Source organism: Saimiri boliviensis, chromosome 12 (genome assembly GCF_048565385.1).
Source record: "Saimiri boliviensis isolate mSaiBol1 chromosome 12, mSaiBol1.pri, whole genome shotgun sequence".
NCBI classification, from domain to species: Eukaryota; Metazoa; Chordata; class Mammalia; order Primates; family Cebidae; genus Saimiri; species Saimiri boliviensis.
The window spans coordinates 2,600,440-2,618,114 of NC_133460.1; the positions used below are offsets into that span (position 1 = coordinate 2,600,440).

Here is a 17,675-nt window from a genome sequence, read left to right on the forward strand (position 1 = left end):
TACTAAAATAAAATAAAAAATAAAAAGAAATTAAACAACAACAACAAAAAAATGCAGACTTCCAGACCTCCAGAACCTAAGTCTGTATTTGAATACAAGGGCCTGTGATACTATTTTTGGAAGCAGGTTGTATTCAGATAGCGTGGCTCTATCACATAGATGTCTTGGCTCATCAAGAAGCTGATCCTCATGTGATGCCAGGGTTGACCCATGACAAACATGTTTTGGAGATAAAATATTTTTTTCCCCATCCCTCTTCCCCAGGGGGTAAAATTTTTTTTTTATATTTTTTGAGACGAAGTCTTGCCCTGTCACTAGGCTGGAACACAGTGGCGCAGTCTCGGCTCACTGCAACCTCGGCTTCCTGGGTTCAAGCGATTCTTCCACCTCAGACTCCCAAGTAGCTGGGACTACAGGCAAGTGCCAAATGCCCGGCTAATTTTTGTATTTTTAGTAGAGATGGGGTTTCACCATGTTGGCCAGGATGGTCTTGATATCTTGACCTCATGATCCACCCGCCTCACCCTCCCAAAGTGCTGGGATTACAGGCGTGAGCCACTGCGCCCAGCCTGGGGGTAAAATATTTTGATTTTCTTCCTTGTCTCGCCGTATTATGCCAGAGTCAGGATGGAAAGTAACTCAAGATACATATAGGGTTAAATAAAACCCATCTGATGAGAATTTATGGTGTGTAGGCATGACTCCCCAGACCCCTTAGATAGGAATTTGGGCAAAATTTTAAAAAAATCAGAATTTTGTTCTCAAGTTTTACAAACTATAAGGATGAATGAATTGGATTTAGTTTGTACAGAGACCTGACCACAGTTGCTTATTGTTAAAAGCACGTGCTTTGAATGAAGAGACTCCTCAAACAGGCTTTTTGTGAGCTACGTGGCTGTTTATTCACCTGGGTGCAGGTGGGCTAAGGCTGAAAAGGGCGTTAACAAAGGGCAGTGGGATAGGAGTTGGTTTTATAGGTTTGGGGTGGGCAGTGGAAAGTTACAGAGTAAGATCAGTTACAGTGGCGGGGGTAGGGGCAAGGAGTATAGATTACCATAAGTTTAGTTACAATGGCTGGTGGGGTAAGGCGCAAAAGTAGTTAAGATGGCAGGGTGAGGTGAGGAGTATTCACATTATCATAAGAACAGTTAAGATGGCAGAGTGGTCTAGACAGGTGAATCAAGATATTTAAGATAAAAACAAAAAAACAGATGGCAGGGTGGGGTAAGCTATCTTAATGGGGGTAGAAGCTCTGCTGGTAATTAGGGATAATGGCCAATGCAGGGGTTGGGGTGATCAGCCAAGGCAGGCAGGACATCAGACTTTCTGGGTCCAGGCATGCACATGGAGACCTGACGCTTATATAACCTAGAGTTTTATTTTTCACTACTGAAAAAAAAAAAAAAACCAGTACAGGGATGTTGACATATTCATCAGGCACTTCCTCCTTTCTTCTCCACCATTCTTAGCACATGGCTTCCTTTCTTAAGGTTACTTCATGGTCAAGATGGCTGCTGCAGCCCTCAGTGTTTTGCTTGTGTTCTGGGAAGGAGGAAGAAGGAAGTAGCAAGAGCCAGAGGGCAAGCTAAGTCATTTCCCTTTAAATAGCTTTCCTGGAAGCCCCACCCAATGACTTCCTCTTATTATTTCATCATCCTCCCTTAGCTGCAAGGGAAGCTGGGAAATGTAGTCCTTAAGATGGGCACATTGCTCACTTGAATAAAATTCAGGCTCTGCTAGCAAAGAATAATGGGGGAATGGATATTAGGATGGAAGCCAGTGGACTCCATTATGTATATGTTAGATATAGTGAACTCCAAGTTTTTTGTTTGTTTGTTTGAGACAGAGTCTTGCTCCCCCAGGAGCCAGGCTGGAGTGTAGTGGCATGATCTGGGCTCACTGCAACCTCTGCCTCCTGGGTTCAAGCAATTCTTCTGTCTCAGCCTCCCAAGCAGCTGGGACTACCGGTGCATGCCACCACGCCCAGCTAATTTTTGTATTTTTAGTAGAGACGGGGTTTCACCATGTTGGCCAGGATGGTCTGGATCTCTTGACCTCGTGATCCATCCGCCTCGGCCTCCCAAAGTGTGAGGATTACAGGCATGAGCCACTGCCCCTGGCCGTGAACCCCAAAGTTTTAAAGAATCAGTATGTCAGTATGTTCAGCTCTCTTACTCTTTAATTCTCTCTCTTTTTAAAATTAACTTATTATTTTTTTATTTGTATAACACCTACAGCACCTGGTATTCCCAGGTGGTCTCCCATCCAAGTACTAACCAGGTCTGACCCTGCTTAGCTTCCAAGATCAGATGAAATTACTCTTCAATTCAGAGTAAACAACCTTCTCCACTGGTTCTAATCAGTAGTTCACATCTGTTCCCCCAGCCCGGCTCCTCCTGACTCATCCCAGTCTCCTGCTTCAGTCACCTGCTCCAGCCACCTCCTCCGGTCACCTTCTTTGACCTAGGTCACCCCTGGCTACCTGCACTGACCTGCCCATAACCATCCTTCCTGCCAAACCACCCACCCTGCGACTCCAGCTCAGACCCCTGTTCTCTTTAAAATAGCCAATCAGGATTAGTCTAGCTTGTGCAGTCTAACCCTAGCTGATAGGGGAATGACAGCAGTAGGGGTGGCCCCCATCAGTCGTAAGTACCCCTTCCCATCCTTGTCTACACGTACGGCCACCATTGCTTCATCTGTGAGCCGCGCCCTTCTATAGAAGTAAACTGCCTTGCTGAGAGGATTTATCTTCGAGTGCTATTTCTTTTGCAGCATCAAAATTTTACTTATAATATATATATTATCTCATTACATGCTCACTTTTGAGACACCCTTGAGAAAATCTAGTCTTTCCTCCACTGGGAAAATTTACCATTCTTCATTACGTTAAAAATTTAAGGAAAAAAACTAAAACAAATTTTTGAAACATTTTTTATAGAGGTGAGGTCTTATCATGTTGCCCAGGCTGGTCTTGAATTCTTGGGCTCAAGTGATCTTCCGGCCTTGGCCTCCCAAAGTGGTGGGATTATCGGTATGAGCCGCTATATCTGGCCTACTTGACACTTCTGGGTAAAAGTGTTTCTGTCTCATAGAGAAGAGACTAGCAGTATTTTCTAGTGCTTTTTTAATACAGGTAGAATTTGTTTACCCAAGGTAAGTTGCATTTCATAGCAAGGGGAGGAGAACATATAAGCCTTTTGTTTTCTGTTAAAAAAAAAAAAAACTCTTTAAAATTTAACTTTGTTTGCTATCTGTGTTTTTATTTAAAACAAGAGTTTAGGGCTCAGCATGATGGCTCACACATGCCATCCTGGCACTTTAGGAGGCCAAGGTTAGAGGACTGCTTGAGCCTAGGAGTTGGAGACCAGCCTGGGCAACACAGTGCAACCCCATCTCTAAAAGAAAAAAAGGCCAGGCACAGTGGCTGATGCCCAAAGTAATTCCAGTTCTTTGGGAGGCTGAGGTGGGCAGATTCCCTCAGGTCAGCAGTTCAAGACCAGCCTGGCCAACATGGTGAAACCCCATTTCTACTAAAAGTACAAAAAAAATTAGCCAGGCATGATGGTGTATGCCTGTAATCCCAGCTACTCAGAAGGCTGAGGCAGGAGAATCACTTGAACCCAGGAGGTGGAGGTTACAGTAAGATTGCGCCACTGCACTACAGCCTGGACAACAGAGCAGGACTCGGTCTTAAAAAACACATAAATAAATAAATATAAATAAAATAAAATAAAAAGTCATTAAAAAACAAATCAATACATACAAATTAGCCAGGTGTGGTGACATGCACCTGTGATCCCAGCTACTCAGGAGGCTGAGACAGGAGAATCACTTGAACCTGGGAGGTGGAGGTTACCGTGAGCCGAGATTGCGCCACTGCACCGCAGCTTGGTGATAAAAGTGAGACTCTGTCTCAAAATCTCCCCACCCCAAAACAAAACAAACAAAAAAACACCAAACAAATAAAACAAGAGTTTAGGGCCCGGTGTGGTGGCTCACACCTGTAATCCCAGCACTTTGGGAGGCCCAAGCGGGTGGATCACGAGGTCAAGAGATCGAGACCATCCTGGTCCACATGGTGAAACCCTGTCTCTACTAAAAATACAAAAAATGAGCTGGGCATGGAGGCGCGTGCCTGTAATCCCAGCTACTCAGGAGGCTGAGGCAGGAGAATTGCCTGAACCCAGGAGGCGGAGGTTGCAGTGAGCCGAGATCGCGCCATTGCACTCCAGCCTGGGTAACAAGAGCGAAACTCCGTCTCAAAAAAAAAAAAAGTTTAGAGAGAAACGCGTCCCATCAGTTGAACAAATGAAGTGAGTTGTGACTGGATTCAGTTATGAGCTTGCCATTTCTGCCCCAGGAGAGATATTTAAAAAGGGGCCCGTCTTTCCCCACACTCCTCCGCCTCCCCCACTCGCCTTGCTAGAACAGTCATCTCAGTATCCCTGTAAAGATGGCCATAGAACGTGAGTTGTGCATGTTCTATGTCCACTCTCACCTTCAGGCAAGCCATATCACCTCTGGAGTCTATAAGACTGCAAGAACAAAGAATCCCACCTTCAGTACATGGGTAAGATCTAGATGTGGTGGTTGTAAAATAGGTTACCCAATTCTTTTTTTATTTTTTATTTTTTGAGGCAGAGTCTTACTCTGTCTCCGTCACCCAGACTGGAGTGCAGTGGCACAATCTTGGCTCACTGCAACCTCCATCTCCTAGGTTCAAGTGATTCTCCTGCCATAGCTGCCCAAGTAGCTGGGATTACAGGTGCCACCACCACAACCAGCTAATTTTTGTATTTTCAGTACAGGTGGAGTTTCACCATATTAGCCAGGCTGGTCTCGAACTCCTGACCTCAGGTAATCCACCCGCCTCAACCTCTCAAAGTGCTGGGATTTCAGGTGTAAGCCACTGCACCCAGCCAGGTTTCCCAATTCTGTGACAGTCCTTCCTTCGAAAGGTAGAGTCTGGCTGGTGCGGTTGCTCACGGCTATAATCCCAGCACTTTGGAAGGCTGAAGCAGGCGAATCATTCAAGGTTAGGAGTTCGACACCAACCTGGCCAGCATGGAGAAACCTCAAATCTACTAAACATCATAAATTAGGCAGGCATGGTGGCGGGTGCCTATAATCTCAGTTACTTGGGAGGCTAAGGCAGGGAGAATCTTTTGAACCTGGGAGGCAGAAGTTGCAGTGAGCCAAGATCATGCCATGGCACTCCAGCCTGGGAAACAGAGTGAGACTTTGTCTCAAAAAAAAAAGAAAAGAAAAAGAGAGAGAGAGAGCAAGAGAAAGAAAGAAAAAGAAAGAAAGAAAGAGAAAGAAAGAAAGAAATTTGATCCTCAATGTGGCAGTATTGGGAGGTGGGGCCGACTAAGAGATGTTTGGGTTAGAGGGCCAGATCCTTCATGAATGGCTTGCTGCTGTTTCTGCCGTAGTAAGGACTGAATTGATTTCTGTGGGAATCGATTAGTCCCTGTGAGAGTAGGTTGTTACGAAGCCTAGAAACTTCTCAAGTTTTCCTCTCTTCACATGTATCCACTTCCCTTTTGACCTTCTCTGAAATGTGACACAGCACAGAAGCCCTCTGTAGAGTCCAGGGCCATTCCCTTGACCTTCTCAGCCTATAGGACCATGAGCTAAATAACCTATTTTCTTTCTTTTTTGGGGGGGCAGGTGGCAGGTTTGAGACGGAGTCTCACTCTGTCACCAGGCTGGAATACAGTGATACGATCTGGGCTCACTGCAACCTCCGCCTCCCAGATTCAAGCTATTCTCCTGCCTCAGCTTCCCGAGGAGCTGGGACTACAGGTGCTCGTCACCATGCCCAACTAATTTTTGTATTTTTAGTAGAAACGGGGTTTCACCATGTTGGCCAGGATGGTCTCGATCTCCTGACCTTGTGATGTGCCTGTCTCGGCCTCTCAAAGTGCTGGGATTACAGGCGTGAGCCACCATGCCCAGCCAACTGCTTTCCTTTATACATTACCAAGTCTCAGATATTCTTTAATAACAGTACAACATGGATTAAGGCAATTACTAAATATTATCTGAGAGGAAATAAATGGAGAGAGATACTCTTTGGTTGGTTTCTGTCTCTGGGTTTCTTGAAGCGTCTCATTTGTAATTAAAATAATCAGGGGCCAGCCATGGTGGCTTATGCCTGTAATCCCAGCACTCTGGGAGGCCAAAGTGGGCAGATCAGTTGAGGTCCAGAATTTGAGACCAGCCTGGCCAACATGGTGAAATGCTGTCTCTACTAAAAAGACAAAAAAAAAAAAAAAAAGAAGAAAGAAAAAAGAAAAGAGAAAAAGGTAACCTGGCATGGTGGTGCACACTTGTAATCCCAGCTACTTGAGAGGCTGAGGCAAGAGGACTGCTTAACCCAGGAGGCGAAGATTTCAGTGAGCTGAGATTGCCGCCACTGCACTCCAGCCTGGGTGACAAAGCAAGACTCTGTCTCAAAAACAAAAAAAAGAAAATAATCAAGAGCATAGTGTAGGCTATTGGAAAAAAAGTCACACTTGATTCTGGCACATATGAAACCAGCCTTAACACCCCCATGATGTGTTTATCACACGGGTGCTGCACTTGGTAGGCAGCCAACAAACCACAGGTCTTTCAAGAATAGAAACCCCAGATCCCCGTACCTGGAGATGATTCTGTTCCAGAGCTCTGAATGGGACCCAGAGACCCCAATTTTTTTTTTTTTGAGATGTGTTACAAGTAAAATTTTTGGTGCCACAAAAGAAGTAGCAGTTGAATATAAATGTTCTCAGCAAGGCAATTTACTTCTGTAGAAGGATGTGGCTCTCAGATGGAGCAATGGTGAACACACACTTGGATAAGGGAAGGAAAGGGGTACTTATCCCTGACGGAGGTCACCCCTACTACTGTGTTATTCCCCTATTGGCTAACATTAGACCGCACAGTGTAGACTAATTCCAATTGGCTATGTTAAAGGAAGCAGTGGTAGGAGCCAGGTGGGTAGTTTGGTGGGAAGGAAGTTTACGGGCAGGTCAAAGGAGGTAGCCAGGGGTCAAATCAGGTGACCAGAGCAGATGACCGGGATGAATCAGGATGGAGCAGGAGACCAGGGGAACAGATGTGAACTACTGATTAAAACTGGTGGAAAAGTTGTTTACTGAAACTACAAGAAAGTTAAACTTTAAAATGGAAAATTAAAGAATAAGAGAGCCGAACATACTGAGACACTGATTCTTTGAAGAGAGACTCGGGGTTCACTGTATCTAACAGAGTCTCACTCTGTTGCCCAGATTGGAGTGCAGTGGCTTGATCTCCACCCACTGCAACCTCCTCCCCTCCAGGTTCGAAGGATTCTCCTGCCTCAGCCTCCAGAGTAGCTGGAATTACAGGCACCTGCCACCTACCTGGCTAATTTTTGTATTTTTAGTAGAGATGGTGTTTCACCATGTTGGCCAGGCTGGTCTCGAACTCCTCACCTCAAGTGATCTGCCCAACTTGGCCTCTCAAAGTGCTGGGATTACAGGTGAGAGCCACCATGCCCACCCACACCACACTTACCGTATTCTGCAGCCACTTCTAGATCACTTTGGAGCCCATTCTTTTGACTTTGGAAGAGATCCCTAGAGGAAGGCATTCTGCTTAGCCTCAGGTTCACGTCATATTCATGGCTTGCTGAGAGATCCAACTGCCAACTAGGAATATGAGACTTCTCCGTGACAATGGCTGGATTTGTTCCTCTCCAAGTGGCCTTCTCCCAAAGTCATCCCCTTCCTGCTTTCCTTGCCTTCTGGGGATGGACTGCCTAAGCTTTTTTTTTTTTTTTTTTTTTTTGAGACGGAGTTTCGCTCTTGTTACCCAGGCTTGAGTGCAATGGCGTGATCTCGGCTCACCACAACCTCTGCCTCCTGGGTTCAGGCAATTCTCCTGCCTCAGCCTCCTGAGTAGCTGGGATTACAGGCACGCGCCACCATGCCCAGCTAATTTTTTTTGTATTTTTAGTAGAGATGGGGTTTCACCATGTTGACCAGGATGGTCTCGATCTCTTGACCTCGTGATCCACCCGCCTCGGCCTCCCAAAGTGCTGGGATTACAGGCTTGAGCCACCGTGCCCGGCCTTGCCTGAGCTTTAATTCTGCTCCTCCTTTCCACAAGCTGTGGGTTTTCTGTTTTTGTTTTTTGAGACAGAGTTTCACCCTTGTCACCCATGCTGGAGTGCAGTGGCCTGATTTCAGTTCACTGCAACCTCCGCCTCCCAGGTTCAAGTGATTCTCCTGCCTCAGCCTCCCGAGTAGCTGGAATTACAGGTACAAGTCCCATCACACCTGGCTAATTTTTGTATTTTTAGTAGAGACAGGTTTTCACCATGTTGGCCAGGCTGGTCTCGAACTCCTGACCTCTGGTGATCCACCTGCCTTGGCCTCCCAAAGTGCTGGGATTACAGGTGTAAGCCACCATGCCAGGCCTGGCTGTGGGGTTTTGCTTGAGTATTTACCCCCTCTAAGCCTCAGTCTCTTCATCTGTAATGGTGACAATTGACAGTAACTGTGGTACTAGTCAGGTGTGAAGAAAAACGAGATAATGTGGCTAGATCATGGTTTCTCACGCTCAGCACTGCCGACATGTTGGACCAGATCATTCTTTGTTGTCAGGGGCTGTTCTGTACACTGTTGGATGTTTAGCATGTTTAGCAGCCTCCCTCCCTGGCTTCCATCCACTAGATGTGGTAGCGACCCCCAATCCCCAAGTTATGGCAACCAAAATGTCTTCAGAGATTTTTTGTTTTTTAATTAAAAAAGAATATTTGCGTGGTCGTTCTTGCGCAGGGGCCATGCTAAACTTCTCTGTATCATTCCAATTTTTTAGTATATGTGCTGCTGAAGCGAGCACTTTTTTTTTTTTTTTTTTTTTTTGAGACAGATTTTGCAGTCTTGGCTCACTGGAGTGCAATGGTGCCATCTTGGCTCACCGAAACCTCCACCTCTCAGGTTCAAGCAATTCTCCTGCCTCAGCCTCTAGAGTAGCTGGAATTACAGGCATGCACCATCACACCCAGCTAATTTTGTATTTTTAGTAGAGACAGGGTTTCTCCATGTTGGTCAGGCTGCTCTTGAACTCACGTCTGACCACCTCGGACTCTCAAAGTGCTGGGATTACAGGCGTGAGCCACTGTGCCCAGACTTCCGGATATTTTTGTTTTTGGTAGAGACCAATTTCACCACATTTGCCACGCTGGTCTTGAACTCCTGGCCTCAAATGGTCTGTCTGCCTCAGTCTCCCAGAGTGCTGGAATTACAGGTATGAGGCACTGCACCCAGCTCATACATTTTTTAAAAGGTACGTGAAATAGTTAATTTCATGTTATGTGCATTTTACCTCAATTTTAAAACTATGTGATGATAAGCAGCAGAAGACAAAATAGATAAATTATACTGCATGAAAATTAAAAACTTTTTTTTTTAATAGAGATGGGGTGTCACCATGTTGGCCAGGCTGGTCTCGAACTCCTGACCTCAGATGATCCACCCATCTCGGCCTCCCAAAGTGCTGGGATTACAGGCATGAGCCACCGAACCCAGCCCAAAAACCTTTTGTGCTTCAACAGACAGCATCAATACATTGAAAAGACAATTTGCAGAATAGGGGAACATATTTGCAAATTATATATCTGATAAAAGTCTATTATGTAGAATAGTAACTCAATAAAAAGACCACCCAATTAAAAATGAGTACAAGACATGAATAGAAATTCCTTTTTTCTTTTTTTTTTCCCCATTTATTTATTTATTTATTTATTTATTTTAAGATGAGGTTTCACCATGATGGCCAGGCTGGTCTTGAACTCCTAACCTCAGGTGATCCACCCACCTTGGCCTCCCAAAGTGCTAGGATTACAGGCATGAGCCACCACGCCCGGCCTTTATTTATTATTTTTTTAAGACAGGCTTTCACCATGTCGGTCAGGCTGGTCTTGAACTCCTGACCTCAGGTGATCCACCCACCTTGACCTCCAAAGTGCTTGGATTACAGGAATGAGCCACCACGTCTGCGGCCTTTTTTTCTGAGACAGAGTCTTGCTCTGTGTCCCAGGTTAGAATGCAGTGGCAGAATCTCCACTCACTGCACCCTCCACATCCCAGGTTCAAGTGATTCTCCTGCCTCAACCTCCTGAGTAGCTGGGTTTACAGGCACATGCTATACCCCCTGGCTATTTTTTGTAGTTTTAGTAGAGATGGAGTTTCAACATGTTGGCCAGGCTGGTCTCAACCTCCTGACCTCAAGTGATCCTCTCACCTTGGCCTCCCAAATTGCTGGGATTACAGGTCTGAGCCACCACACCTGGCCTGAATAGACAGTTTTTCAAAGAAGATAAATAAATTGCCAATAATTATATGAAGAAATGCTCAGCATGATTAGTCAACAGGGAATTGCAAATTAAAACCACAGTGAGATACTACATCACACGCACTGGGATAGCTATAATAAAAAGGACAGGCGCTGGCTGTGGTGGTGTGTGTCTGTGGTCCCACTTACTCAGGAGGCTGAGGCAGGAGGATGGCCTGTGCCTAAAGATGGGGGTGCCAGGTCAGAAACAAAGCGGGTCAAAAAGCCCATGCTGATCAATAGTGGGATTGCTCCTGTGAATAGCCACTGCACTCCAGCCTTCGAAATACAGCAAGACCTTGTCTCAAAAAAAGAAAAAAAAAGAAGCCAGGCATGGTGGCTCATGCCTGTAATGCCAGCACTTTGTGAGGCAGAGGAAGGCAGATCTCAAGGTCCTGAGTTCACACCAGCCTGTCCAACATGGTGAAACCCTGTCTCTACTAAATAAATACAAAAATTAGCCTAGCATGGTGCTGTGATCCTATAATCTCATCTACTTGGGAGGCTGAGGCAGGATAATTGCTTGGATCTGGGAGGTGGAGGTTGCGGTGAGCCGAGATAATACCACAGCACTCCAGCCTGGGCCACAGAGCTAGACTCAAGGATGTGGAGAAATTGGAACCCCTGTGCACTGCTAGTGGAAATGTAAAATAGTACAGCTATTTTGCATAACAGTTTGGCAGTTTTTCAATGAGTTAAATATAGAGTTACGCTATGACCCAGCAATTTTGCTTCTAGGTGTATAGACAGGAGAGATGGAAACATATATTCACACAAAACTTGTGTGTGAATAGCATAACCACATTATTCATAATAGTTAAAAATTGGAAATAATCTAAGCGTTCATCCACTGATGATTGGATAAACACATTGTGGTGTGTGTATGTGTATGTATATATGTAATGAAAAATGAGATATTTTAATACTCTTTGGCCATAAAAAGAAATAAAGTACTGATATATGCTATGACAAAGACGAACCTTGGAAAAACTATGTCAGGTGAAAGAAGCCAGACACAAAAGTCCAAATATTTTATAATCTAATTCATACTAAATGTCCAATATAGGCAAATCCAAAGAGAGAGAAAGTAATTAGTGCTTGCCAAGGGCTTAAGGGAGGGTAATGGGGAGTGACTGCTAACAAGGAGAGGCTTCTTATAAGGGTGATGAGAGTGTTCTGTAATTAGATATTGGGATGGCTGCATAACTCTGTGAATATACTGAAAACCACTGAATCATATACTTTAATGGGTGAACTGTAGGCTACCTGAATTACAAATCAATAAATGTATGTGAAGAGAATCTGTTTCAAAGTAGGCAGATACGAGTTCCCTTCATTCTTATAATCTTTATTTTTATTTATTTATTTGAGATGGGGTCTTGCTATGTTGTCCAGGTTGGCTTTGAACTCCTGGGCTCAAATTATTCTCCTGCGTCAGGCTCTCAAGTAGCTGGGAGTAGAGGTGAGCACCACCACACTCAGCTAATTTTTTATTTTTGTGTAGTATCTAGGTCTCCCTATGTTTCCCAGGCTTGTCTCAAACTTCTGAATGTAAGTGATCATCCTGCCTCAACCTCCCAAAGTGCTAGAATTACAGGCCTGAGTAACTATGCCTGGCCTATTTTTAATTTTTTTTTTTTTTTTTTTTTTTTTAAGACGGAGTTTCGCTCTTGTTGCCCAGGCTGGAGTGCAATGGTGCAATCTGGTCTCATAGCAACCTCCGCCTCCTGGGTTCAAGCAATTCTTCTGCCTCAGCCTCCCAAGTAGCTGGGATGACAGGTACCCGCCACCATGCCCTGCTAATTTTGTATTTTTAGTAGAGACTGGGTTTCTTCGTGTTTGTCAGGCTAATATCATTAAGGGCAGAGAGATCATTTGATTCAGAATGTCATAAGGTTTTATTTTTAAATTTTTTTATTTTATTTATTTATTTATTTATTTATTTATTTTTTTATTTTATTTTTATTTTTTATTTTTTTTTGAGACAGAGTTTCACTCTTGTTACCCAGGCTGGAGTGCAATGGCGCGATCTCGGCTCACCGCAACCTCCACCTCCTGAGTTCAGGCAATTCTCCTGCCTCAGCCTCCTGAGTAGCTGGGATTACAGGCACGCGCCACCATGCCCAGCTAATTTTTTGTATTTTTAGTAGAGACGGGGTTTCACCATGTTGACCAGGATGGTCTCGATCTCTCGACCTCATGATCCACCCGCCTCGGCCTCCCAAAGTGCTGGGATTACAGGCTTGAGCCACCGCGCCCCGCCCAAATTTTTTTAATTTTTATTTATTTTTGTTTTTTTAAGAGATGGAGTTTCACCTTGTTGGTCAGGCTGGTCTTGAACTCCTGACCTCAGGTGATTCACCCACCTCAGCCTCCCAAAGTGCTGGGATTACAGGCTTCAGCCACCACGCCTGGCCTTAATTTTTAATTTTTAATGAGATGGAGTCTCATTCTGTTGCCCAGGCTAGAGTGCAGTGGCATGATTTTGGGTCACTGCAACCTCTGCTCCTGGGTTCAATCAGTTCTGCCTCAGCCTCCTGAGTAGCTGGAATTACAGGTGTGCACCACCATGCCAGGCTAATGTTTGTATTTTCAGTAGAAACGGGGTTTTACCATGTTGGCCAGACTGGTCTTGAACTCCTGACCTCAGGTGATCCGCCTGCCGCAGCCTACCAAAGTGCTGGGGTTACAGGCGTGAGCCACAGCATCCGGGTTATGAGGTTTGATCTTTTTTTTTTTTTAAGTTCTCCCCACCATAAGCATCTCTTAGAGATTTGATCTTTAAACTGAGGAGTAGGTGGCATTGGAGAGTATCTCCACATTCACAAGATCTTTCATTTGCTGACTGCTGGTCATATGTATCGTGCATTGTCATTTGACATTCTTCCATTCCAAGTGGCACTGATTACAAGGTACACATGAATAAGAACATAATAAGATATCAAATAATAGCTTAAGGGCTCTAAGACTATCAATTCAGAATTCAGAAACTCTTCGAGGTTGGTTGGGCATGGTGGTTCACACCTGTAATCCCAGCACTTCGGGAGGCTGAGGCAGGAGGATTGCTTAAGTCCAGGACTTGTAAATCAGCCTGGGCAACCCTGCAAAAACCTGTCTTTACAAAAAAGTACAACAATTATAGCCGGGCCCGGTGGCTCACGCCTGTAACCTCAGCACTTTGGGAGGCCCGGGTGGATGATGAGGTCAGGAGATCCAAACCATGGTGAAACCCTGTCTCAATAAATAAATAAATAGGAAAAAAAAAATACAAGAATTAACCAGGCATGGTAGCATATGCCCGTAGTCCCAGTTACCTGGGAGGCTGAGGTGGGAGAATTGCTTGACCCAGGAATTGGAGATCAACCTGGGGAACATTGAAAAACTGTCTCTACAGAAAATACAAAAATTATCTGGGTATGGTGGTGCACACCTCTGGTCCCAGCTACTCCGGAGGCTGAGGCCGAATGGCTTGAACACAGGAGGTGGAGGTTGCAGTGAGCTGAGATCTTGCCATGGCACTCCAGCCTGCCCGACAGAGTGATACTTTGTCTCAAAACAACAGTAAAAAAGAAACTCTTAGAGGTTAAAATAAAGCTCAGGGTCATGGAAATGAACAAGATAGATGATACTTTTCAATATTCATTCCTTTTTCTTTAGATGGTCTTTGCTAACAAATATTTATTATAGATCCAGCATTTATGCAATTCAGTATCATTCCTTTTTGTATCTATGGCTGAAATATTATGTTCTCACAAGAAAAGGTCAGAAGCTTCTGGAACAGTGTCTGTATTACATGAAGGAGAACGAGAGCAGCCTTAATTTTTTAAAAACTTGAAACCCAGGCTGGACTGTCCAAAGCGGTGTGTGGCTTTTGAAACAGGGCCTGGAGGCAGCAAAATGATCCAGTTGTGTTCTTTCCTTTGTCATACCTGCATGTACAGGCCTGGACTTCTGACGTGCTACCGCAGAATGCAGAAATGTAGAAGGTGACATATCAACAGCCATTAGTCTTACACTTCAGCAGATAGTTTTATTGACTGATTGATCAAGATGGGGTCTCACTCTGTCACTCAGGCTGGAGTGCAGTGGCACGATCTCAGCTCACTGCAACCTATGCCTTCTGGGCTCAAGTGATCCTCCCACCTCAGCCTACTGAGTAGCTAGAACTACAGGTGCATACCACCATGTCTGGCTAAGTTTTGTATTTTTTTGTAGATACAGGGTTTCACCACGTTGCCCAGGCTAGTCTTGAACTCTTGAGTTCAAACAATCCCCCTGCCTTGGTCTCCTAAATTATTGAGATTATAGGTGTCAGCCACTACGCCCAGCCTCATAAAATATTTAATTCATATACTTTGTGACTCTAAAATACTATTTCTGAGGATATATGTTTGCATACACATATATATACATGCAAGCCTGTTCACTGCAGTATGTATGTACAAGATGTTCATTACGGCATTGTTTATAATAGCCAAAGATTGATCACAACTTAAATTTGTATTAATAGGGGCCCTGTTAAATACTTTATAGTGAATCCATACAGTGAAATTCTTTGCAATATTAAAAATAATAAGCCTTTAGGTCCCCATGGGGAGACATCCAAATTATGTTAAGGGAAAAAGTTTGTAGGACTGTATACATAAAATCACCTTTTTTTTTACATACATGTATATAGGTACACACATACATATACATATGACGTACACAAAACTCCATTTTGAAAGGTTACAAGTTATTTCTTGGGAATAGGATTGGGAGGATGTAGAATGAGGGACTAGAATGACTTTTGTTTGCTCTTCACTTTATATTCTTCCCTACAATTGGAACTATGTTTTTTAGCCACCGCGCCCGGCCTGCCTAATATAGCATTTTAGATAGTGACTGATGCTATGAAAAAAAATATTACCAGACAATAGGAAAGACTGTCGTGGGTGCTACTTTAGGCTTGTCCTAGTAGGCTTCCTAAATGGGAGCTGAAGAAAGGAGGAGGCAAAGCTTCCAGAGAGAGCAGATTGGGGCAGGAAAGAGCCTGGTGTCCCAGAGAAATAAGGCAAGCCTGTGTGTGTGTGTGTGTGTGTGTGAAGAGCCTGTTTTCCCAGAGAAATAAGGCAAGCGTGTGTGTGTGTGTGTGTGTGTAAGCCAAGTAGGGTTGTGGGTGTGTGTCTGTGTGAGAGAGAGATGGGTTGGGGGCGTGTGTGTGTGTGTGTGTAAAGAGCCTGCTGTCCCAGAGAAATAAGGCAAGCGTGTGTGTGTGTGTGTGTAAGCCAAGTAGGGTTGTGGGTGTGTGTCTGTGTGAGAGAGATGGGTTGGGGGCGTGTGTGTGTGTGTGTGTGTAAAGAGCCTGCTGTCCCAGAGAAATAAGACAAGCCTGTGTGTGTGTGTGTGTGTGTAAGCCAAGTAGGGTTTTGTGTGTGTGTGTGTGAGATGGGTTGGGTGTGTGTGTGTGTGTAAAGAGCCTGCTGTCCCAGAGAAATAAGGCAAGCCTGTGTGTGTGGGTGTGTAAGCCAAGGAGGGGTGTGTGTGTGTGTGTGTGTGTGTGTGTGTGAGAGAGAGAGAGAGAGAGAGAGAGAGATGGGTTGGGGGCGTGTGTGTGTGTGTGTGTGTGTGTGTAAAGAGCCTGCTGTCCCAGAGAAATAAGACAAGCCTGTGTGTGTGTGTGTGTGTAAGCCAAGTAGGGTTTTGTGTGTGTGTGTGTGAGATGGGTTGGGTGTGTGTGTGTGTGTAAAGAGCCTGCTGTCCCAGAGAAATAAGGCAAGCCTGTGTGTGTGGGTGTGTAAGCCAAGGAGGGGTGTGTGTGTGTGTGTGTGTGTGTGTGTGTGTGTGAGAGAGAGAGAGAGAGATGGGTTGGGGGCAGGGCATGAGCCAAGTAGGGGTGTGTGTGTCACGGGTTGCGGGGCAGGGCATGAGCCAAGTAGGGTTTTGTGCGCGAGGCGCCAGAGCCAGACCCTACAGGGGTTCGCAGGCCACGGTGACGGGGGCCGATTTTCCTGTGAAGCCGCGTTGCTCTGCACAGGCGCACTCGCAGGCCGAGGACGCCGCCGCCCCTAGCCGGCCCCTCCGCGGGTCCAGGCCGGCTGGTGCCAGCCGTGGGCCTGTAGGTCGGGATGGTGGGTTTTGCCCCTGTGCGGTCACTACCTGCCTGAGTGGCTGCCTTCTCCCGGGCGCCGGATCCCGGGGAAGCTCCGGCAGGGGAGGGGGGTGCGCAGCCGCAGGGGCGCCCGGAGATCGCGGCCTGCGGCGGAGTCGCCGCCACGCGGGTCCCGGCAGGGGGAGGCAGGGGCCGGCGCGTGACGCCGGGCGCGCACGCAGCCCAGGACTCTGCCTTTCCGGACAGGTGCGGGGCCGCCGCGCGCGCGAAGGCGAAGATGCGTGCGAGCGCTCTGCAGCCTCGCCCGTCGGGTTATCCTCGGCTCTGCGGGCTGCAAGGTGGTCGTCGAGGTCGTGTCCGCCCAGAAAGCGCGATGTCCTGGGGGGCGTCAGGGCGCAGGGACCGCGGAGCCGACTTCCCAATTCGTAAGCTTTTCTTTGGCTTTGACACTCGATTTGCCCGTCTAAGAAATGGGACTCTGGGCCGGCCGCGATGGCTCAAGCCTCTAAATCCCAGCGCATTGGGAGGCCGAGGTGGGAGGACCGCTTGAGGCCAGAAGTCCAGACCAGCCTGGGCAACGCAGCGAGATCCCCGTCTCAAAAAAAAGAGGAGGGGGTCTCAAATGAAAGAATAGAAAAGCTCTTTACAAACTTGGACTCGAGTTGGGCGTTTCATTCACTTTCTCTACTTCCCTCCTCCCTCTGGGAGCCCCAGGTGCTGGAGTAAGCGCGCAGCCACCCACCACACCTCCCCGAGTCCACGGCACAGATGCCGCAATTGATTTTGCAATCCCCCGGGGCCTGGAAACGCCGGAAAAGCTCCCGTGGGGTGCGGTCGCTGGGTCTCGTCACGTGACCCTCACTCTCCCCGGAGCGGGGGGGGCAGACAGCAAGTGCGCATGCGCATGCTTTCTATTCCACAACCCGCCCTCCCCCGCCCCCAATTTGGCTCGCATGCCACCACTGCTAGCTCTTCCCCCTCTCTCTTCATCCTTCCTGACATTTACGCCCTCCTCCCAGCCCATTGGTTACTTCAGGCAGACAGTACGAGAAACCAACCAATCACGACGCTGTTTTCAGAAGCCGGCACGCGGAACCAGTCGCATCCGACCAATAGGGGCCCTTGGAACAGCCGCGCCCCAACCAGGCTGGGGAGCTCTGGCCCAGTGGGCGGCGCTTCTCAAGTCAGCATGTGGGCGGGGGAGGGCTGGGACCAG

The 17,675-nt window shown here is 46.5% G+C and overlaps 1 pseudogene; it reads right to left on the reverse strand.

Moving 5' to 3' along the window:
• Positions 1 to 8,776: 8,776 nt before the first annotated feature.
• Positions 8,777 to 8,874, reverse strand: LOC120367435 (U6 spliceosomal RNA; annotated as a pseudogene).
• Between the last annotated feature and the right edge of the window lie 8,801 nt (positions 8,875 to 17,675).